This window comes from Gymnodraco acuticeps, unplaced genomic scaffold (genome assembly GCF_902827175.1).
Source record: "Gymnodraco acuticeps unplaced genomic scaffold, fGymAcu1.1, whole genome shotgun sequence".
Lineage (NCBI taxonomy): Eukaryota > Metazoa > Chordata > Actinopteri > Perciformes > Bathydraconidae > Gymnodraco > Gymnodraco acuticeps.
The window spans coordinates 399,576-423,442 of NW_022990736.1; the positions used below are offsets into that span (position 1 = coordinate 399,576).

Below are 23,867 nucleotides of genomic sequence, written 5' to 3' on the forward strand. Positions count from 1 at the left end.
CCTCCATCTACCCCAGCACCCCCAGAGAGGAAAGACAACTAAGAAGGACACTAAGAAGGAAATGAAACCGAGGACTGGTTTCTTTCTTTCATAGAGTAAAATTATATAATAATTATGATGCATTCAATATAAAATGACAATATTCATAGTTTAATATTTGTCAATTGCGATCACACATTTCAATCATTTTTAACCGAGTCGGGTTACTTTCAATTGTGAGCAATGCGCACACAGCTTTTCTTCAAGGGAGGGGGAAATACACATATAAATGATTTGAAACAAACGAAACATTTGAGATGAAATATGTTTCGTTATTTGATGATGGGAATGCATGTTTGGAAGGAGCAGGTGATGGAGCCCCTTTGGGCCTGAGCAGGAGAAACAGACGCAGTCTCGGGCGGGTCACGCCCATTATGAAGCTCGTTTTGGAAAAAGCCTGATTAGGAATTGGCCCTGCTTAAATGTACAAGAATCATCTAATCCTATTAACTCTTTAAATCCGACACATCGAAATGTGGGCTGAATCGATGAATGAAACATAATTGTCATCCTCTTGCTTTTGTGAATTCCAACGAATTTAGTCTCGCGCATCAGTTAAACTGGAGCTGCTGATCATGTATGAGTGTGAGATATTACAGGAAAGGATGCACGAAGAAGGAAGGCCCGACACATACTGCTGATCAACTGCAGATTGTGGATTTCTATGGCGCACTGCATAAGGCCTCATATGTTCCTACAATAAAAAAAGCCAAACCTGATATATCATTTGGACATTCTGCATTCGTCGCAATGTAAATTACAAACAAAAAAGGCAGTGCTCATTTTAATGAAAATACTTCACTGTAGATATATTTGAGCCTGATCTACAAAACAGGCCTAGACTGTGGCTTTTTGGAAAATAATTTTAAATTGAAAAGGAGAATCTTCCTCTCTGCGTGCAACGGTAGAAATGCAGTGTTTTGGAGAGAGCCGTCACATCTCAGTCCTCCCTGCGGACGCCATTTGATCCACCAGGGAACCGAAGTCATACAACACATCAGAATCATCTTTTCACTCAAATGTGATTTCCTCTCCACATACACAACGTATAATAGGCCAATTAACGTGAAAATATAATCGTTATTTTTAGGATTTGATTCATTTAATATAATGATCTGAAATAAAATAAAAACGTGCCATCCGTTTGATTAATCCGGTAAATATGATCTGAGTAAACATGTTGGAAGGGGATGGTTATTCCATGCTGATGTCCACCTCCGTTAACACATAAGGTCATGTAACAAACTGCATGCACTTCTCCTATTACATCACAATACTGTATGCCTCCATATTGAAAGAGTTTATTAACCGCGTTGGCTTGTTTGCAGAGGGATGCGTGCATTAGTTTCACATTTTAACATGAAGCTGCAGAGAACAATGCGCGGACACCGGACACCTGGCGTGCTTGATCTATAATTCATCATTCTAGCAGGTGAAGGAAATCTGTTTGGATCGTGGTTGAAGAGCATTTTTTAGGGCCACTATTCCAAATTGACACACACGCGCGCTTTAAACGCTCTGTGCACGTGTTTGCAAGATGATAAATACAAATAAAACGAATCTTTCATATAGTAAACATCGCCTCTGGGGATCGGAGAGGTCGTGTGTAATTCGATACCCGCCTGTCACGCTGCATCTGCTCCGTGGGGGGAATTCACAGGCCAACATGGAAGAAATTCCCATTTTGAATCCACACACGCCGCTGTTCCTTCAAGGAGACTCAGCGCGCCTCCATGTCCACATATTCACGGTTCCGGTGCGCACAAGCTGGAAACGTCCTTTACAAAGTGGCAAGTTCCGCGATACCTGTGCGCCAGGAGTGGAGCCTCACATTTCCTCTGGCACCTGCTCCTGTTTCACTACGCTGAACTCACACAGTTCTCTACACAACAACATGAACAGGTTGGAGGAAAACACGACGCTACTGACCTTAGTTACAAACATGGCCAAGAATATCCAACTGCTAAAATCCAGCTTTAAACTCAACGGAGCCGCAGTTTTTAAAATCCAAGCTCCGTTCCAAAGCAGACGTATTCGTGCCGGTGCGCAGCGGCGGGGTTGGGGGGGGGGGCACCAGGCCGTACCAGGCTGATCTATCCTTCCTCTCAGGTGCGTCTACCACGGTGCATCATCCGCACAAAAGCCGCTGTTAGCTCGGTGCGGATGGTAGCGGCTTCAGGCGAGAGGCGCATGCACGCACACAAACGCGCAACTCGGGTCCGCCCTCAGCAAGCGCCATTTAAAGGCATACAGGCACGTAAGCGGCCATCACACACACACACACACACACACACACACACACACACACACACACACACACACACACACACACACACACACACACACACACACACACACACACACACACACACACACACACACACACACACACGATATCAGAATCAGATACGATTATGAATATTATTATTAAAAAAGTAATAATTATAATACTTCCAAGCTGTAACAATCAATATATGTATATATATATATATATATATTTTTTTTTTTAAAGAGGGTTACACATAATAAACATTTAAAAAAGCTGACACACCATAAGACACTGAATAAACTGAAACGTTGACTATAATGACATGTATTATTTTACCAATTGCACATAACTGTAGTTGAAAGCAATAATATTACACGTTCTTCAATTTCTAAAACACGTTTTTTGAAAACAGGGCTTATTTTCTCAAAATACTAAACACAATTCACAAAACCACACACCCAAAGTGCAAACAACCTCATATATTCTGGAATGGAAATGGAAAGGAAAACTTTGAGGAAAATTAAATATAAAACATATTTTTACAAAACACAGAAAAGTACTTAGGCTGCATTTTACCACCTGGGTCATGGCCTCAGCCCCTCATCAACCTGCAGAAGAAGCATCACCTGCCTTTTTCTAGTGCTTACATCCTGATTGTCAACAATAAAGCAGTTTGGTGTTTATGGTCATTAGGCATGTATATTTGTTACAGTTTTTTTCAGTTGCTAATGTAACCCCGGTTTAATGTCCCCTCTGCAACAGATCACTCAGAGCTGGTGATTACTTCAGTGTATTTTCCCTTAAGAGATCCTCACGCGCTATTACTTTTACAAAATAAGTGTCCAATAATCAACAACAAAACATCAATGATTGTATACATTACATTACATGTTACTTGTTAGACGCTTTTATCCAAAGCGACTTACATACTCAATACTGTGGACAATCCCCACAGGAGCACTTTGGGGTGAAGTGTCTCAGGGACACAACGACATGCTGCAGTGGGGTTTGAACCTGTGACCCGCTGATCCAAACACCTATCCAAACACATACGCACAACCCACTGCGCCACACGCCGCCGCCATAAGCAAAGTGAAACATTAAACATAAACAAACTGGTTTATGAGGGGCCGTACAGGCCGTAATTCATACTGGTCCTCTCACGCACATACATTCTCCTTATACATACATACATTTTCACTCTTACACACATACTACATTCTCCTTATACATACATACATTTTCACTCTTACACACATACTACATTCTCCTTATATATACATACATTTTCACTCTCACACACGTATATATTTACACTCACACATTCATACATTTTGCTCTCATATTATCATATTTCAATGCACACATTCATATATTGTCACTCACACATTCATGCATTTTGTTCTCATATTCATATATTTTAATGCTCATATTTATACATTTTGCTCTCATGCACATTCATTCAATGTTTACATTTAATATTATACATAATATATGCATGTATGAAGACAATGTATGTATGCAAGAGAAGAATGTGTGTATGTATGAAGACAATATATGTATGTGTGAGAGAAAGTATAGTGGAAACGGAAAGAGTATGGTTGAAACGGAAGGCAGGTCATTATCGCGCTGTGATTGGCTCAGAAGGTCGAGCGGGGCGGGCTCATGTTCAGAATTTCGGATTCAAATCAACATGATGGAGGGAGATGAATCCGTGTATCTTCGGACCATTTGTTTTTATGTATTCAACAAGTAAACGGAAGAGCGCCTGAGAGGCGTTTTTGCCCTTTTGCTTGTTACCTTACTAAATGGTCTAATGGTCAGTGGAGCGAGGGGGGAGGCCCGCGAAACTCGCGGAAGTGATTTCAAAACAAAAAGCACTCGTTTGCTTGGAACGGTGATTATAAACAAGAGGAAACTAGGGGAATTTAGCGATCACAACGAAAACGGCCAAGACACACATTGAGCCCAGAAAATGAACGTTATGGGCTGTAAATATAATAAGCCGGTGTCTAAAATGGACAACATTGTTAGGAGATGTAAACTATACAGCGGTTCTGCACTGCGGTCACCTCAGCCGTCTCTCGAGTTTTTTTTTCAAATCAGCAGCTCTTTCCCTGCTATATTTGATGATCGATACAAATATCTGTTACCACAAGTTCTTAATAAAAGTGACACTGTTGGACTCGGTACTAGTTTGACTGCTACCAAAAATAAAATGAATTACTTTTACTGTGTACTTTATGAGTAGCCTAATCCTCTGTCAAAGTCCCCTCCATAGTAGCCTACATAATGCATGTTTTCTGCTATCTTTGATGAATGATAAAAAGACAATTTTACCATTAGGTCTTAATGATATTGACTGCGGTCAACTCAGCCGTCTCTCGCATTTGTTTGGTCAAATGAGCAGCTCTTCATTTTTGAGTGCGCGATTAATAGCGTATTTACGGTAATCACAGAGAAGCGGCGCTGACGGTAGTACAATAGCTATATTTGACGAGGGATCCAATTATTTTTAGCCATAAGTTCTTAATAAAATTGGTACCGTTGGACTCAGTACTTGTTAAACTACCACAAATACAATGAAGTACTTTTACTGTGTACTATTTGACTAATACTCCCCTCCAGAGTACAATAATGCATGTTTTCTGCCCTCTTTGATGAAAGATAAAATGATTTGTTGTTCTCATGGGTGGAGTTTGACAAAGGATTACTCAAAAAAGTACACAGTAAAAGTAGGCTACTTGATTGTACTTGTGGTAGTACCGAGTCAAACAGTGTCACTTTTATTGAGAACTTGTGGTAACAAATATTGGTATCGATCATCAAATATAGCAGGGGTAAAAAGAGCTGCTGATTTGAAGAAAAAAAACTCGAGAGACGGCTGAGGTGACCGCAGTGCAGAACCGCTGTATAACATTCATTCAAATAACATTCATTTTCTGGGCTCAATGTGTGTCTTGGCCGTTTTCGTTGTGATCGCTAAATTCCCCTAGTTTCCCTTTGTTTATAATATCACCGTTCCAAGCAAACGAGTGCTTTTTGTTTTGAAATCACTTCCGCGAGTTTCGCGGCGCACCCCACTCCCTCCCTCCCCCACTGACCATTAGACCATTTAGTAAGGTTAAAAAGCAAAAGGGCAAAAACGCCTCTCAGACGCTCTTCCGTTTACTTGTTTAATAAATAAAAACAAATGGTCCGAAGATACACGGATTCATCTCCCTCCGTCATGTTGATTTGAATCCGAAGTTCTGAACATGAGCCTGCCCCGCTCGACCTTCTGAGCCAATCACAGCGCGATAATGACCTGCAGGGGCGTCGCCTGGACCTGGAAACATTCGGGGCTTAGCCCACAGTGGCGGCGCTACAGTCGAATTTTCTACTGCAAGACTCCCCACACGCACATACACAATTGCGCCATCTAGTGTCACAAACGTATGCATTAGCTTTGTTACGGCAATGGATTGTGGGAGATTCTCATAGCACGTGAGGATCTCTTGAGGGTAAGGTGCCTGTATTATGTCGGTGGACAAAATGTATGTTTTTATTTTATAAGGACAATAACGTACTGTTGTGTTTGTTTAGTTTAATGTTAATTGTTTAATGCTCACAGTCACAGCAACATGTTTTTTGTGTGATTGGCTATTTGCAGTGGCGAGCCGTGACTTTTATACCTAGGCCCTCTGACCCCCACCCCTTCCCTCGAGTTATTATGTCACAGCAGCGTATACTTCAGCGGAATATCAAAACAACGGCCCGGGGTGCAAAACGCATCAATGACAGCGACCCTCTACCACACAAAACAACACCTGTAAATAACCCTATTTGTGTTCTTTGAAATTGAAAAGGATATTGCATTGTGTTTGTTACTTTCGTTGCAGTTGTATGTCTTAAGTGTAATTTGGCATGCTTTTATTTTGAAGGCGAGTTAACGCTGTTGACAGGAAGTTGTTGTTGTTGCTATGGAAACAAGAAAAGTTGCACAGCGGGCGGAACTTGTCATAAAGTCCGCGATACACCCACCCATTTAGAGGGAAGATATGATTGGTTAATTGTACTGTCATTTGACATTACTCTCTCGTTTTAGTTACTATATATAGCGGGCCCTCTGTGAATTCATAGCTGGACGTCCAACAGCTCCTGTCTTCACAGACTCGCAGAGAGGGGCTTCTTTCATTTAACCCTTAACATTCCAACAGAAACTGAATAGGCAGATTCGAAGGATTTATTTCTTTGGAAATGTTATTTTAAATACAATTAAATCAAGTTATTTTGGTAAAACTAATGAAAAATATAACTAAAATGTTTTTAAATATTATTTTGTAGAATATCTTAGGCCCTCAGAGTTTTTTTAAGTTTAATGTTTCACATCACTTATGAAAAATATACTATCACTATACGATCACTGATATTTTGTTGTTGACTGGACACTTCTTTTTTTAAAGAGATAGCATGTGAGGATCTCTTAACCTCTTAAGCCCTGAGCCTGTTTTTCAGGTTTCAGGCTCGAAAATGCTATGCCCAAAACAAATGACTATAACTTAACTTCTATAAGGGTTATATGAATTTCTTTTATCAAAGCAAGGTTACATCTGTGAGTTGGATGTAGAAGTGTCAGAATCAATATAGATGTTTCTGTGTCAGAGTAAATTCAGATGGAACATAGTAAAAAAAGGTAAATTCTTACCTCTGCCTAAAAAAAAAAACATTACTTATAGTGAAAACTACCCTTGAATGATGGTATGGTAGACTAAAAGCTTTAGGAATCCAAAGTATAACATATAATAAGTACCCTGTATCAAGATTGAGACAAAACAAGTACAATTTGACCTTTTTAGAGAGGTTTAGCAAAAAGTAGTCAAGGCGGACTGACCTTTGGGCACATTTTGATATCAGTGCCATTTGACCTTTTTCAGGTACCATACTGTACAAATAATTGTATTATCACTATAGGTAATCATTCCATCCAAATACAAGTGTTTTTATAAAATTAAATGACGTTTTTTTGTAATGTAAATGGTGTGTGTGTGTCTGTGTGTGGACTTTGCCACAGTCCTTACATGTTTATCACCCGACTAACACTTCTAGGAAGGTTTACTTACACAATAACAAATAGGAAACAGGATAAATTTGTCTCCAACAGGAGCAGATTTATTTCAAAAATAACACACTAAAAACGACACTAAAACCGAAATAACAAGCATTTTTTTTGTAAATACTGGCAAAAAAGAAAAAATGTACACAACCTGAATGTGTTTAGTGTTTTTGAATTGAGGCACCAGGCACTTAGTGCTGTAGATAGGTCTTCACCGTTGTGTTGCCAGCATCAGAGCACCTCCTGAGCGCGGTGGCATCTGCCCCATAATACTTGGGAATGCATACGAGTGATGGGGGGGGGGGGGGGAGTGTGGTGGTGCTGCTGCAGGGACTTCACCCCTCATGTCTGCAGCAAGCTGCTCCCTGAAGGACCTCTGGGTGTGTGGCTTCGTCCTGCCGGGGTCACCCCTCATCTTGTGCAGCTCCTTGTGGAGAAGGAAGCTGTTCACCACTGCAATGTCCAGAAAATGGTAAAAAAAAAAGGTCTTGTACCATTTCATGGTTTTGTGGTGAACACTGTAGTACCCAATCAAAGCATCGGACACATCCACGCAGTCCATGCTTCTGTTGTAGTCCACCACAGCGTCAGGAACGGTAACAACCTTAGTCTTCCACACACCAGCCCGTTTCACTTTCCTCCTGACAGTCTGTCCACTGAATCAGAAGATGCAGAGGGAGGCTGAGTTAGTACTGGTGCAGACGTCCAGTGGCGTAGCTTGGATGTTGATGGCTCTGGGGCAACTGTATGCTGATCTGATGCACGTCGTAGCTCGGATGAGGCAGATGTTGATGGCTGTGATCCAGAAGCCATTTAATACTTGTCTTCATCACTGTGAAAACAAATGTGGAAAAAACAATTACTTTGATTACTTCACTGTATTATTCTTTCAAAAATGTAACTCAAATCAGAAATAATTCCTCCATTTAGCGTGTGTGAAATAACCGTATACATATATATATATTAGGGCTGTCAGTCGATTAAAATATTTAATCGCGATTAATCGCATGATTGTCCATAGTTAATCACACATTTTGTATCTGTTCTAAATGTACCTTAGAGGAATATCTTTCAAGTTTTTAATACTCTTATCAACATATGAGTGGACAAATATGCTTTATGCTAATGTTTATTATCATTTGAACAATGACAAATATTCTCATGAATATTAAACACAACAACCTCTGAACATTACAAATATTCACCTCAATTCAACCTGGAACCTCTCTCATACAATAATACAATACAAATGGTGTGTGTGTGTGTGTGTGATGGATCGTTGGAGCTATCTGCAACCAGTGGCGTAGCGGAGGCCCGCGGTGCGGGGGAGCCCCGGAGCTTAGGGGGCCCCGCCCCCACTGTAGGCTATCCTCTTAGATATCGTGACGCGGGAACAGGGCGCAGAGGGTGAGGCCCCCCCCCTCCCTGCTATGTTGCTACTCATGTGTACGCTGCCTGTAGTAGTACAACAGTGTATCATTATAATTATTTGCTCACCTGCGATAGGGCTAGCCGGCTGATAACTAATGTTTATTGGCAGGCTGGGCAGCGTTCAAAACAAAGCGGGAAGCATTGCTCATATAAATAACGTTCATTAGTTGCGTTGCCGGTAAACATGAAAAATGAAGCGCCACCAAGCGGTGCTCAGAAAAGCAAAATGAGAGCGAAAGCCGAACAGGAGAGGGCAAAACTACCTAAAATAACTTAATTGTTCCGGCAGGCAGCAAAGGTAGACGTAGACTCTAACGTTACTGCAGATAGACCGCTAGCAACCCCCCCCGGCCGTCAGCTCCGAGTCCAGGCAGACAGCCCAGCAGCCCCGTTACAGCCGAGCCAGCTAGTCGTGCCTCGCGTTTCGAGACAGGTTAGACATTAGAATAATAGAACGTTTTATTCGCCATAACCAGTAAGAGTATGCTACAGGTTACATTGGAATTGGAATCTAATCCGTTCATTTTTGCAGGTCAGCAAGAAGTCAGCTGTGCCCCCTCCGAGGCCAGTTCAGACATAGGCATAGCCAAGGCTGCCCAGCCAGCTAGCCGTGCCCCCACAGACACCAGCAGCCCCGTTACAGCCGAGCCAGCTAGTCGTGCCTCACGCTTCGAGACAGGTTAGAATAATAGAACGTTTTATTCGCCAATCGCCATAAACAGTACGAGTCAGTATGCTACAGGTTACATTGGAATTGGAATATAATCCGTTCCTTTTTGCAGGTCAGCAAGAAGTCAGCTGTGCCCCCTCCGAGGCCAGTTCAGACATAGCCAAGGTTGCCCAGCCAGCTAGCCGTGCCCCGACAGTGACAGCAGCTCCCACCCACCCCAGGGACTCGTTGGCCAGCGACAACTCTGTGACTGAATACCCTACTGATTAGGGGTGTTGAAAATAATCGTTTCTACGATGCATTGCGATGCGGACGTGGACGATTCGGTCTCGATGCAGTGACGGAAGATAATCGGTTATAGCGTAGTAACGTTGCTTCCTGATTTTCCGGCCGCGGCTTTACTATCACGTTTTTTTTTCCTGTCACTTTAATATCAAATCGGTCGGTGACGCAGAGATCAGGGAACAGACGTGACAGCGGCACAGCAACACCAAACACGGAGCAGTCTGCTTTATCCACCAACACAACACCACCAGTCCAGAACCAACAGCAGAAGGACCCGCTCTGAATCACTCCGTGTCGCTGCGGCTCAGGGATTTATGTTTTTCAAAAATAATCGCGTTACAATCATGTCAGGTTTTTGGTGGATTTAATTAAGTCTTGGATTGCAAAGTATGAATGTCCTCTAGCAATTTTCAGACGATATATAGGCTACGTGTGTAAAGTTTGTGAAGGCAGGAGGAAAAAAGCTTCCGCGATCACCGTCTCCTCTGTTCCTCCAAACCCCGCCCCCTCCCTGAAAATAATGAGTGACAGGCTGATAGTGACCCGATAGAAACTTTATTATTCACTTAATCACTGAGATATGATGAAGCTAATTTAATCTCATACATTCATGGGATTTATGTAACAGTAAGACAGAGAATGTAAGTGTGCACCCACATGCACTATTTTTGTTTGTATGCTGTTGTAAATACTCCTGTTGTCTGCTGTGTTCAGACTCAAGTCCTGTGTGTGATGCCACATTCAGGACATTCAGTGTCCTTTTTTTAACAGAAGACCGTTGCTAGAAGCTGCAGCTAGACTGCAGAAGCATTCTTTTTTTGTTTTTGAGGATGGAACAACTTCACACACAGATATAGGGAGGCTAGACCTATACAATTCATTTATTTTGGTTTATAAATTAATGTCAAGACATTTATGTTATTGATTTCTGAAGCACTTTCTAAATAATAAAAAGAGAGTTCATATGTATTTACTGCATGTATGCATTGATGAAAAATAAGCCATGTGCAGTAATATAGAAAATTGAGGATGCAACGCATTGGTATGAATCGTGATGCATCGGGATATCGAATCGAATCGTTGACAGGATAATCGTAATCGAATCGAATCGTGAGACCAGTGAAGATGCACAGCCCTACTACTGATAGGGGGAAATTCCCTGTAGATTTAGAAGACGATGATGTTAAACGGTACATTCTGAATAACGGGCCATGCAAGCCTGAAGGGCCATTCAAAAGGGATGGGAAGGGAAGGTGCTTTTCAAAAGAGTTCTATAACAAAACATCCAAAATTGGACGTAGAATTCCGCGCAAGTGGCTATGTTACTCGCCATCTATGGACCGGGTGTACTGTGAGCAGTGCTGGCTGTTCGGTGACAGACCGTCTGCCCATCACCTCCACCAAGCGTGGAGAATAGGAATACATTATTGGCAGGGTCTCTCTAAAAAGATTAAGGAACACGAATTATCTCGCTCTCATTTGGCAGCATGTGTCGTGTATGATACGTGTAAAAAATAATCTGACCATTGACGCGCAAATATCATCTGAGTTTAAGAGAGAGGTGGGGTTTTGGACCGAGGTCCTAACCAGAATAACTGATGTTACACTAACACTGGCCTCTCGCAACTCTGCTTTCCGGGGTCACAGAGAGAAAATAGGTGCTATAGATAATGGTAATTTCTTATCCATAGAACTTATGGCGCGTTATGATCCAGTTCTGCAAAGGCTTATTGAAAGCAAAAAGAAGGTGCACTACCTAAGTCCTCAAACTCAAAACTAAATAATTTCATTGCTATCGAAAAAAGTGCAGGACACAATCATTACAGACATACAGAATGCAGAATTCTATTCGATTATAATGGATACTACCCAGTGTTATGGAAATAATTGTCATAGACGCCAAGATGTGACATACAGGACAAACCTTGATGTCTGTTTACCTTCTTTAAGGACACAGGCTGCTTAGCCAATAATGTTATTGTTCCCATTCTGTGACCGGTCAATACTGGGATACAGATGGTCTGTGTTGTGGGTACACTGGGACACTTCCTTCTCTGTATTTGTGGACTCCAAGGTGAAATCTTCGAGGTCATAGGTGTCCGAGGCGAGTAGCTCAGTGTTCCCACACTGTTTAGGCTATCTTCTCAAATATGTTGTTTACTCTCTGCGAAACCAGTTAGATGGGCTGGCAAGAGAGAGGCTCTCCAGAATTGACGTGGCAACTCTACCGTGAAGTCAGAACCTCTGACTCTTGGACTTGTGATGTGAATCCTCCGGCCGTAACTCCAAATAAACCATCAGTGTTTGACATCAAAGCTACTGCTCTTCCCGTGTCTCCTTCCTGAGTCGGTGACTCCCACTGCATAGCTACACAGAAGTTTCCTCTACACCCAGGACATTTCAAAAGTAGACCAACTGAGTCAAGTGTTCAGATATGTTACTATAGCAAATGATGAAAATGGAAACGCTACAGAGGTGAAAATAAACGAAAGTTTTTTGGGCTTCCATGCAGTCACGGACCAAACTGCTGCAGGTCTAGAGAGAGAAATTCTCGAATCGATGGAGAGAAAGGGGATACTACTTGGGAAGTGCCGCGGACAAGGATATGACGGGGCTAGCAATATGAGTGGCGTCTACTCCGGTGTACAAAAACGCATAAGGGATAAAGAGCCCAACGCAGTGTACATTCATTGTGCTGCGCACAATTTAAACCTTGTACTCAATGACGCATGCCAAAATATACCTGAGATAAAAGACTTCTACGACACTGTTGAAAGGCTATATGTATTCTTTAGTGGAAGCATCAAACGATGGGAGCTTTTGGAAACACACCTCTCAGTGCCCAAGGCTGGCCAGCCTACACTGAAGAGACTATGCCCGACACGATGGGCATCAAGACAAGACGCCGTCCAATCATTGCGGTTCCGTTATGCTGACATTATGCAAGCGCTAACTAAGATAGACTTGCTCTCCAAAAAAAGCGAGGAACGTGCCGAGGCGACTGGCTTGAAAAAGGCCATGGAGAGCTTGGAGTTTGTTGTAATGACTGTAATACAGGGCAAGGTCCTTGAAACAGTCAACATTGTGTCCCAAGCTCTCCAGCGCAAAGACGTGGACCTCTTACAGGCGACAGCAATGCTTGGTAACGCAACCGATACACTTGCCCAACTCCGAGGAGAGTTTGATGGCTTAAAAGCGCACGCGCAAGACCTGGCATCCTCATGGGGTGTCCACAGTCTCTTCAAAGACAGACGCGCAAGGCGCACAAAGAGGCACTTTTCAGAGCTTTGCGAGGACCAGCGGTTCCAAGACCCAGGGGAGCATTTTAGAGTGGCGGTATTTTACGCAAATATCGATATTGTCGTTGCCCAACTCAAAAATCGATTTGTTGGAATGAGCGAAGTTGCACAGCGATTTTCTTTTCTGCTTCCCCGCGAACCTTTGCGCAAAACAGACAAGGATCTGTCTGAGTCCGCAAGTGCTTTATCAGGCCAGTATAAAGACGACCTGTCAGCCGAGTTACCTTTCCAGATCCTGTCCCTCCGTAATGCTCTTAGGCCTACTATAAAGAAAATTGAGCGTGGAACAATCAAAGACCTTGCACAAACCCTGCTCATTGAAAATCAGTCCATTTTGCCAAGTATCCCCGATGTTGCCACAGAACTGAAATTGTTTTTAACTATACCCGTGACTGTTGCCAGTGCTGAGAACTCAAAACTTAAATTAATAAAGACATATTTGAGGAGCACAATGTCGCAAGAGAGACTGTCTGGGTTAGCAGTCCTTAGTATTGAGAGCCGACGCGCGCGCAGTATAGATTTAAAGACTGTCATACAGGACTTTGCGCAGAAGAATACCAGGAGACGCGCTCATATAAAATAATAGACCTACAAAGCAGCTCCTGATTGCATCCTCTATGTAGCCTATAGGATGTGTTTTATTTGTTTGTTTTTTGTAGGCTACTTTTCTTTTATACAGAATGTTATATATATGTGAACCGTTCCGTTGTGTGAACTCCAATGATGATAGGCTATAACGTTCTACAATATACCTTCATGTTACAAAAAATACACAGCCACTTGTTTGTATTTGTCAATGATGTTTAAATCAGATGTATATTTATATTAGTGCTGTCAAAATTATCGCGTTAACGGCGGTAATTAATTTTTTGAATTAATTGCGTTAAAATATTTAACGCATTTAACGCATGTGCAGAATGGCCCGCCCCATACGTGCCACCAGTGGCAGCGCCAGGGTATGGCTGGTGTAGGCTACACCCATACCAAGAAATGGCTGAGCCCCACCATGAAAAATGATGTTAAAGTAAGCAAAATAAAGTCTGCCAACTCTCGCGGAGTAAATTGCACAGACAGCAGTTAGTAAGATTGATTTCAGTAGCCACGGTTTTGAAAACTTTTGTCACGTAGTGATCGTCTTCTCAATAGAACATCTTTGATAACGGCGTGGTGTTGTTGCAGGAAGTCCCGACGGAGAATACTTTTGCTGTAGTACAGGGGTGCACATAACTGGTACGCAGGTTATGTGCGTAATCTGAAATGCGTACCGTCACTTGTGTCACAAAGCGCATTTGCGTACCGACGTACTTGTGAAGCTTTTCCAGAAGGCGGTTAGATCACCGGACGACAGAGTCGGTCTCCGTGTGCACAGACAGGGCTGCTGTTAACGTCGGTCTGTACAACGGAATTGTGCCAAAACTACGCCAACCGGCTGCGGAGGGAGACTCCCCCCCCCCTTCACTGGAGAACTGCGCTAAAACAGCTGATCACAACGTTCACACTGTGGTCAAGAAGTACTCCACTAGCCGCCGCCGCTCCCCCTCTGTCGACTTTCCTGAAGTACTCCCCCGTTGATAGAAATCAACACGTAATGAATTAAGACCCCACGGTTTGATGATTGATAGGTGTGTGGGTTGTCTTTCATTTTGACACGCAGAAAATGTTATAATAAACATAGATACTGTATGTTAAATGGATATATCCGCCTTCTTTCCATTCCCACAACAATATACATAAATAAATGGCATATTTTGGAAAATAGTTCGAATGGTGATTAATCATGATTAATTAATTTTTAAGCTGTGATTAATCTGATTACAATTTTTAATCGTTTGACAGCCCTAATATTATTATACAGTTCCTACTGACCTTACTGTTTAAATCAGATGTATATAATTATACAGTTCCTACTGACCTTACTGTTTAAATCAGATGTATATTATTATACAGTTCCTACTGACCTTACTGTTTAAATCAGATGTATATTATACAGAAAGTTCCTACTGACCCTATACTGTTTAAATCAGATGTATATTATTATACAGTTCCTACTGACCTTACTGTTTAAATCAGATGTATCTTTATACAGAAAGTTCCTACTGACCTATAGGCCTACTGTTTACAAAATATGCCTGAAAAAATAAACGCGATGTCTATCCCATGTCACTCTATTATTGATTTAGGGGAGGGGGCGGGGCCCCATGGTCCGACCTGCGGGGGAGCCCCGAAATATTGCGCAACGCCACTGTCTGCAACCCAAGGCATATGCTCGAACCGGAGCTGCCTGGACGCTGCAATCATGTTGCGCACTATCCGTGCTGAGTGTGCTGACTTTTCGTACAATGTCCCACTGTCTGGCTTCCTGCATAAAGTCAAGTGCTCGGCGCAGTTGTGGCGAAATGTCGCTCCTCTGTTTTCATTTAAGCAGCTCCTTATATCCGTTAGCGCAGCTAGCTAGCACCAGATGCTAACAACAACAATGCACGTAAGGTCTCTCTCTCGCTCGGGCCACACACACATACACACACCCTCCCGGTCCTCCCGATAGCCAGTCGGTGCCTGCCGGTGAGCGTGGAAGTGTGGTCTGCCACAAGCGGGCGGCAGGAGCGGGGCTGTCAGCAACAGCTTGTAGATGGTATTTTAAACTCGATGCGCTCTGAAACTACGGGGCGGCCGAGGAAAAAAAATACACATGCGTTAATCGCGTTAAAATAATTAGTGGCGTTAATTTTTTTTTGCGTTAACCCGTTATTAACGCGTTAACTTGACAGCCCTAATATATATATATACTGATATACAATACAGCTTTATTTATAAACTGCTAATAGTCAATGTCTAGAACTACAAAACAGTAATAACTTGCTTCCCATAGAATAATTGAGGCCTTGTGTATGTTTGACTTTTCATGTTCTCGAAAAGAATCCAATGAACGCTTCCAGTTTGTGTATCCTGAGGTGGTGAGGGTGTCCCTTTGATCCCTTAATTGCTTTGCCATATAATCTACAACTAAAGCAGAATGCTGCATTGGCAGTTGTAGAATATTCGAGCCATTTAAAAGTATCAAACCAACTTGGTTGAAATGATCTCTTTTGCTGGCCAAACATGCCGGATGGAAAGCAGTGATGTCTCACTTGCCTTGGCCCTGTATCTGCAGTCCCTACATCAGTTCCCCAGTTACCCATTGACTCTTGTCTGTTCTGATGTTCCTGTTCATTGTTGTTCTTATCTGTTGTATCTCCTTCTTGTGTGTCCCTTTCTCCTGTTCTCCTTTCTTCCTCCTCTAATCTGTTTGGCTCATCTGTGATGACTGTGTAGTAGGGGTGTAACGGTACACGTACCCGTACCGAAATTATTCGGTACGGGCCCTTCGGTTCGGTACAGGTGTGTACCGAAGTGTACCGAACGAATATAACGTTAAACGTAAAAAATTGAGAACGTGAACAACTTTTTGGAAGTAATCTCAGGTGCTGCGTCGCAGCATTCAGAGTAATTTGCTCACATTGGGTTCAACGCGTCATAGAGCGAGCAAGTCATTTCATTGGATGAGAGGCATACTATGAGAGCGGGTCAGAGGGATGCGTTCAAATGTAGTCAGTAATTTGAGGAACTGTCGAAAATTAATGGCGAACGCAGATAAAGTTGAGCTCGAAAATCCTCCAGCATCATTGAAGTCTCCGGTTTGGGAACATTTTGGTTTCGCAGTTACGTACAAGGATGAAGGACAAAGACAGGTGGACCGAACCAAAGCTGTTTGTCGGCATTGTTCAACTAACATTGGTTGCGCGGCTGGCAATACATCAAACTTGCACACTCTTGAAAAGGCATCACCCGAACGTGAATATCACCGGTACCAAAAGAAAAAAGACTGAAGTGCAAACCCAACTCCCGCTAGCATTTAAGCCTCCACCACTCACAAAAAGTTCAGACCGAGCCAAAGCTATTACAAACGCCTAATATCCTTATGTTGCCATGTTAGCAAAGCGCTACCTGGCTGTATCTGCTACCTCTGTCCCTAGAGAGGGTGTTCTCCACATCAGGAGACATTGTTAGTGCCAGCAGATCTGCCCTTTCAGCAAGCAATGTGGACAAGTTAATTTTTCTTTAAACAACATGAAAATACAATGACAAGCAAGTCATAATGTCAAGCTGGCTGCTTAGGTGCTAGTACAGTACAGTTCAAATACAGATTATTTCAGTTCATCGAAAAGCTGCACCTTAATGTTTATTTTATTATATTTTGTATTTATTTGAGTGAATATTCACAGTTTAATAATAATTAAAAACCCAAAACTAATAGTTTATGTTTTGTGAGTACTAGTACAGTAAAGTTCAAATACAGATTATTTCAGTTCATCGAAATGCTGCACCTTAATGTTTATTTTATTATATTTTGTATTTATTTGAGTGAATACATTATTCACAGTTTAATAATAATAAAAAATATATATATATGTTTTGTTTTGTGAAAAAAAATTCTGCTGTACCGAAAACGTACCGAACCGAACCGTGACCAAAAAACCGAGGTACGTACCGAACCGAAATGTTTGTGAACCGTTACACCCCTACTGTGTAGGTAAACACAAACAAGTATGTAAGTCAATCAGTTTCCAGCTCTGTCAAATAAATGAATTTCAAGATACACAAATGTGTCTTCATTAAAATGAGTGTCACCACACTGTCACAAAATGTAATACTAACCAATTGAAAATAGTTACATTTACATTGGAAACCTCTTGTAGATATCACTGTTAAGAGTAGTTATCTGCCAATAGGACAGAATCATTCCTATACAAATGCAGTTTGAGTAATTCACATAATATATTTACTTAAAACTTTGATATAGTCATTTTCACTTAATACTAGAGATGTCCCGATCACGTGATCGGGGATCGGAGCCGATCACGTGATTTTCAAAAGATCGGAATCGGGAGAAAAAAATCGGGGATCGGGAATTTTTTTTTTATAAAATATTTGTATTATTTTATTTAATGTTACAAAACAAAAATGACCATGTTCACGTCTTAAAGTCATCCTGAGGACTTAGTTTTGGTTTACAATTACACAACATCATGTATGTGTTGCTTCTTTTGGGCTTGTTTTCATAGTGCTTATTTCTGTCAAATCTGGCAACAGAGTGGGCGCAGTGTCTAATAGTAGCAGCTAACGAGAGGCTACGTTCAGCTGGTGACTCGGGAGTCGGGACAGAGAAAATGTCAGGAGTTTGGAAGTATTATAAAATTGAAAGCGAAGGCAGTGTAACAGCCAGATGCAATGTTTGCAAGGCGGAGGTTCCGCGTGGTGGAAAGAACAGAGCTACGTTAAACACGACCAATCTAATACGCTACCTGAGAAACAAACACCAACAACACGACGAGTACACAGCGGCCCCAGAACAGTGAAAAAGCCAACAAAAAATAACAGCCAAGATAGCTGAATTCATTGCGTTGGATGACCAGCCGTTATCTGTTACCTTTTTTTTTCTCTTAATGCATTGCATAAAGATCGGATCGGGCGGGGAAAATCGGTATCGGCAGATTGTCAAAATCAAATGATCGGAATCGGATCGGGAGCAAAAAAAGGTGATCGGGACATCCCTACTTAATACTCTAATATAGTCATCTTTCTGCATTCAAAACTAAGGAAAGCTGTACAGTTTGACATGATAATGAGGGAAAAAGGCCTCCGATAATGCAGATCATTTTTTGATCATATCAATTTTAAGATGCGGGTCAAGGCTTAATATTTGGGAGCATAGTGTCCCTTGCCTAGGACTCAGGAATCAGGATCAACTGTGTACTACTGTAAGGTAGCTTCTAGCTTCATGTCGAACACAGACAGTAAGTCAACATTTCCCAGAGAGCTTTCTTTGAAATCACCAAGTAACGCTAAAAAACACAACATTTATATTGTATGACAAAGTATTTATTTAATATATCTGGCTAGCTATAGCTACTTGCTAACGGTTTAGCTTACCCGCGCGATTCAAAGTAATGTCAACGTAGGCTAGCTGTAATTTATGCTTTGCTTACATGTTCGCATAACTTGTAAGTTTACTGACAGATACAGACCTTGTTCACCTGGCTCAGGTGGTGGCTCTGGGGTTGTTGTGTGAGCCATCACTTGACAATTGCCGTCTTTTTAAATAAATGTTTTTCTTATGTCCATCTTCAGAATCTCCGCGTCCGCGGCTGACAGTTTAAAGTTTAAACATTGTCACAGAGGAGAGGTACGTACCTGTCAGCCAATAAAACACGTTTATTTCCATGCAACTCTCTGATTGGTCTGGTGGCGTCGTCTTGCCTCTGTGTTGCATTCACTGAACATGGGAAATTACAGTTCTACCGTCCGTCCTATAGGTAAAGTAGGTTAATGTATTATATTATTGAGGGAGAATTTGTCCGGGGCTAAAGAAAAAACATCTTTAGCCCCGGATGCCTACCCCAGGCGACGCCCCTGATGACCTGCCTTCTGTTTCAACCATACTCCTTCCGTTTCTCTCACACATACATATATTGTCTTCATACATACACTGAACAAATATATAAACGCAACACTTTTGTTTTTGCTCCCATTTTTCATGAGATGAACTCAAAGATCTAAAACATTTTTTATATACACAAAATAACCGTTTCTCTCAAATATTGTTCACAAATCTGAACAAATCTGTGATAGTGAGCACTTCTCCTTTGCCGAGATAATCCATCCCACCTCACAGGTGTGGCATCAAGATGCTGATTAGACAGCATGATTATTGCACAGGTGTGCCTTAGGCTGGCCACAATAAAAGGCCACTCTGAAACGTGCAGTTTTGCTTTATTGGGTGGGGTCCGAAAACCAGTCAGTATCTGGTGTGAGGGGTAGGGGTAGGGGTAGGGTTAGGGTTAGGGTAATGTTGTGAATCGAGTGGCCCATGGTGGTGGTGGGGTTATGGTATGGGCAGGCGTATGTAATGGACGACGAACACAGGCCACTCGATTCACAACATTACCCTAAATAAAGCAAAAATGCACGTTTCAGAGTGGCCTTTTATTGTGGCCAGCCTAAGGCACACATGTGCAATAATTATGCTGTCTAATCAGCATCTTGATATGCCACACCTGTGAGGTGGGATGGATTATCTCGGCAAAGGAGAAGTGCTCACTATCACAGATATTTTCAGATTTTTGAACAATATTTGAGAGAAATGGTTATTTTGTGTATATAGAAAATGTTTTAGATCTTTGAGTTCATCTCATGAAAAATGGGAGCAAAAACAAAAGTGTTGCGTTTATATTTTTGTTCAGTGTACATACATACATTATTCTCTTGCATACTGTAAGTGCAGCCTTTACATGTTCATAATTTAACTGTAATGTGTATTTTCTAAGTGTACTAATTATTATTGTTGTAATGTTTCATGCGTGTAACATTTAGTCTTTTATTTTGAAGTCCAAGCTCACGTCTCGTTATGCTGTTCTCGCGTGAGTTAGAGAGCGAGAACATGAGAAGCACCCTCAGAGTAAGATGCACGGATACTTACGGCCCGTCCACACAGCGGCGTGCGTTGAAGCTTCCAACGCTTCTGCCCATTCACTTTGAACGGGGTGACGTCACTTTTAGCCGAACTGCATTGTGGGAAGCGACGTGGAGCGTTGCTGGCGTTGCTCGCTTCAAAAGTTGAGCAATGTTCAACTTTTGGCGCCTCGGCAGAAGCGTCAGCCAATGAAATCCAGTTTATGCAAATCTGCCAGTACAAGCGCTAGCCAATCAAACTGTGTGTATGCTGGGAGAGACTACGCAGGTCATTTCCTCATATTCCAAAAAATGGAGGGAAAATTCATTATAGCGGTAGTGAATCACCCGGTGCTGTATGATCAGTCTCTGTTCATCTACCGGGATACGAACCGGAAGAGCGAGGCATGGAGGGAGGTGGCAGAGACAGTGGGTGAAACTGGTAGGTTTTCGCCTGTTTGGGGATTTTATATCCAGTTTACTTCGTTTTAACATTGCTATTGCTTTGTATGTCGGGGGCGGGAGATTCATGTGATTGGTTGTTGGTCGCGTTGCTCGCAAAAAATCCCCAAGCTTCAGACACGCCCACCGCCAAGCGTCAACGCACACTGCTGTGTGGACGCTCCGTTACAGCTCCGTTAGTTTTGTATTCTTATACATATAAGTTGTGAAGAGAACTGAAGAATACTTCCCTCTGTTTACAGAGCATGCAGCCCAACGAGGTATGTTATTGTGTTTGTATTACATTTATGTTTATTACCTTGCTAGTTATCTCACATGCTGTGCATGTTATTGTGTGTCTAACACGAAACTATGTTTGTCATTTATACTGTTTGTTTGTGTAGTTTTCACGGTGGATTCGGAGGAATAAACCCGTAATGAGAAAGCCACTTGTGTCTGACTGTGCTTCGAGGGAATTACAGTGAAAACTCGACTGTCCATCGACGCGAGTGTGTCTTAATTGACGAAGCGGCAACTTAAGAGGATCACGGACTGAGCACAAGGCTGTCTTCAAATGGCCGCCGGAGGAGAAGAAACTATGCATGCACACACAGAACTGGACGACGCGCGCAGTTTTTAAAAGACCAACGCTTCAAGACAGAGCCATAAAGAACTTGGACACTAAGAAATCAAGAGTGATCTGAGTAAAGGGCTTCTGTAAAGGTTTGCTAAACCGTTATTACTGTGAGTGCCAACTATAGTAGTGTGTGTGGTTAGCGTTTTGACTTATTTGCTCATGTCATTTTATTAAGGCTTGTTAATTAAGGCGTAAAGTTAAAGGGAACATAAGTGTTTTTATTTCCAATTTCTAATTCAAAGTGTGTTTTTGGGAATAATAAGTGAAAGTTATTTCATTGAAGTTCTGAAGTCTTATTTTTGAGTATATTTTTGAAAGGTGTAAGGTGTTTTTTGCACATTTTCTATTTTACGTGCATTTCTACCTCTATTGAAGTCTTATAGGGTACATTTAAGTCACACTTACATTTGAGTAAGTGTTGAAAGTTCATTAAAAGGTTTAACTGCATTTTGCTGTTTATAAAAGTGAGTCACTTTAAAGTAGTGATTACTAATGTCTAAGTCTAGTGAGCCTACAATTCAGGTTAGGGAAAGTGCAGAGTCCCAATACGAAGCTGTGGATAACACTGAAGCACAGCAGCTAAGAAGAGGTCAAAGAACTAAAACTCCTACAGAAAAGGGTAGAGAAATGCAAGAAGAACAAATGAAAACGCTCCTACAAAAGTTCAACTACAATTATGAGAAATGGAGAACACAAGTGAAAACAGCTAAGCGGCCATTATCTCAAACAACAGAGTCTTTATCTGATGATTTGCTTAATGACATAATTCATGATGTCACAAGTTTGTCAGAAGATGTCCAACATGTTTATGAGGATCTGCGTATAATCTCAACTCCAGACCAGGACACGCGTCGAAGAGTGGATCTGTGTGCAGAGATTTCTAAGTTTGTCATCATCAGAGCCTCAAGTCTCCTGGATGGAAAGGTTCCAGAAGGAGAAAAGAAAGATTGGCCTGAAGCAGGTTCTCTCTTTAACTCAAGCACCAACACTTCTTCTTCGAAAAGCAACTCCAAGCAATCGAACCAGTCTTCTGTGAAACGACAAGAAGCTGCTGCTGAGGCTGCTGAAAGCCAAGCTGTTCTGAAAGTGTTACAAGAACAAGAAAGAGAACATTTGGAGATTCAGCGCCTGGAAGTAGAAGCTAAAAGAAAGATAGCTGATCAAGAGACTGCAGCCATGAGGCGTTGTTTAGAAAGAGAAGCAGAAGAGTTAAGACGTTGTTTAGAAAGAGAATCAGAAGAGTTAAGACATCGTTTAGAAAGAGAATCAGAAGAGTTAATACATCGTTCAGAAAGAGAGGAAGAGGAAGATAAAATTAAAGCTCGTCTAGAAGAAGAGCATGTAGCTCTACAACAGACTCTGGATGACAAACGGAGAAAAATACAGCAGTTGGAAGCAGTAAAAGATTTCAATGCAGCACGAGCAAGAATGCAAGTGTGTGACCAAGAAGAGTCCATTAGAGAAGAATGGAAAGACGTGCTAGAGAGGGATCTGGTAAGTAACCCAGTGCCTGCTCCCACAAGTCCTCAACGACAGGTTGTCACTACTTCCTCAAGTGAAAGTACAGCAGAGCTTGTTAAGGTGCTAGCTGGTGCCTTAACTGCCAACAGAATTCCAGTTCCTGAACCCTCAGTATTCAGTGGGGATGCATTGAAATACAATGACTGGAAACTTTCATTTGAAATACTGATTGACCAGAAGAACATCCAAGACAAAGAAAATATATACTACTTAAGGAGATATGTTAGTGGACATGCTAAGAAAGCACTTGATGGTTATTTCCTGCTCGGAACCAAATCTGCTTATGTTGCAGCATGGGATATTTTGGAGGAGAGATATGGGAATCCATTTACAATTGCAAAAGCCTATAGAGACAAGCTTCAATCGTGGCCCAAGATAGGATCTAAGGACAGCTTTGAGCTCAGAGATTTTGCAGACTTTCTCCGTAGTTGCGAGGCTGCCATGGTCCATATCAAGGCATTAGAAATCTTGAATGACTGTAATGAAAACAGGCAAATACTTTCAAAATGACCAGATTGGCTAACTGCAAGCTGGAATCGGAAGGTTACTGAAGTCCAAGAAGACAGTAAACAATTTCCCTCCTTCAGCCAATTTGTAAAGTTTTTGACAAGAGAAGCAAAGATTGCCTGTAACCCTGTCACATCATTGCAATCACTGAAGCAAGGTGAAGCTGAAAACACCATAATTCCAGT

At 41.9% G+C, this 23,867-nt stretch overlaps 1 protein-coding gene across 2 annotated transcripts in view; it reads right to left on the bottom strand.

The window, feature by feature from the left end:
- Positions 1 to 2,240, bottom strand: part of nrxn3a (neurexin 3a) — a 244,143-nt gene extending 241,903 nt beyond the window's left edge. The window contains exon 1 of one of the 2 annotated variants that reach the window (XM_034231879.1): positions 1,969 to 2,238. The gene's annotated coding sequence lies outside the window, so the exon portion shown is untranslated. Of the gene's footprint in view, positions 1 to 1,968 lie in introns of both variants that reach the window. The other variant, XM_034231876.1, reaches the window with a different exon arrangement.
- Positions 2,241 to 23,867: the final 21,627 nt, after the last annotated feature.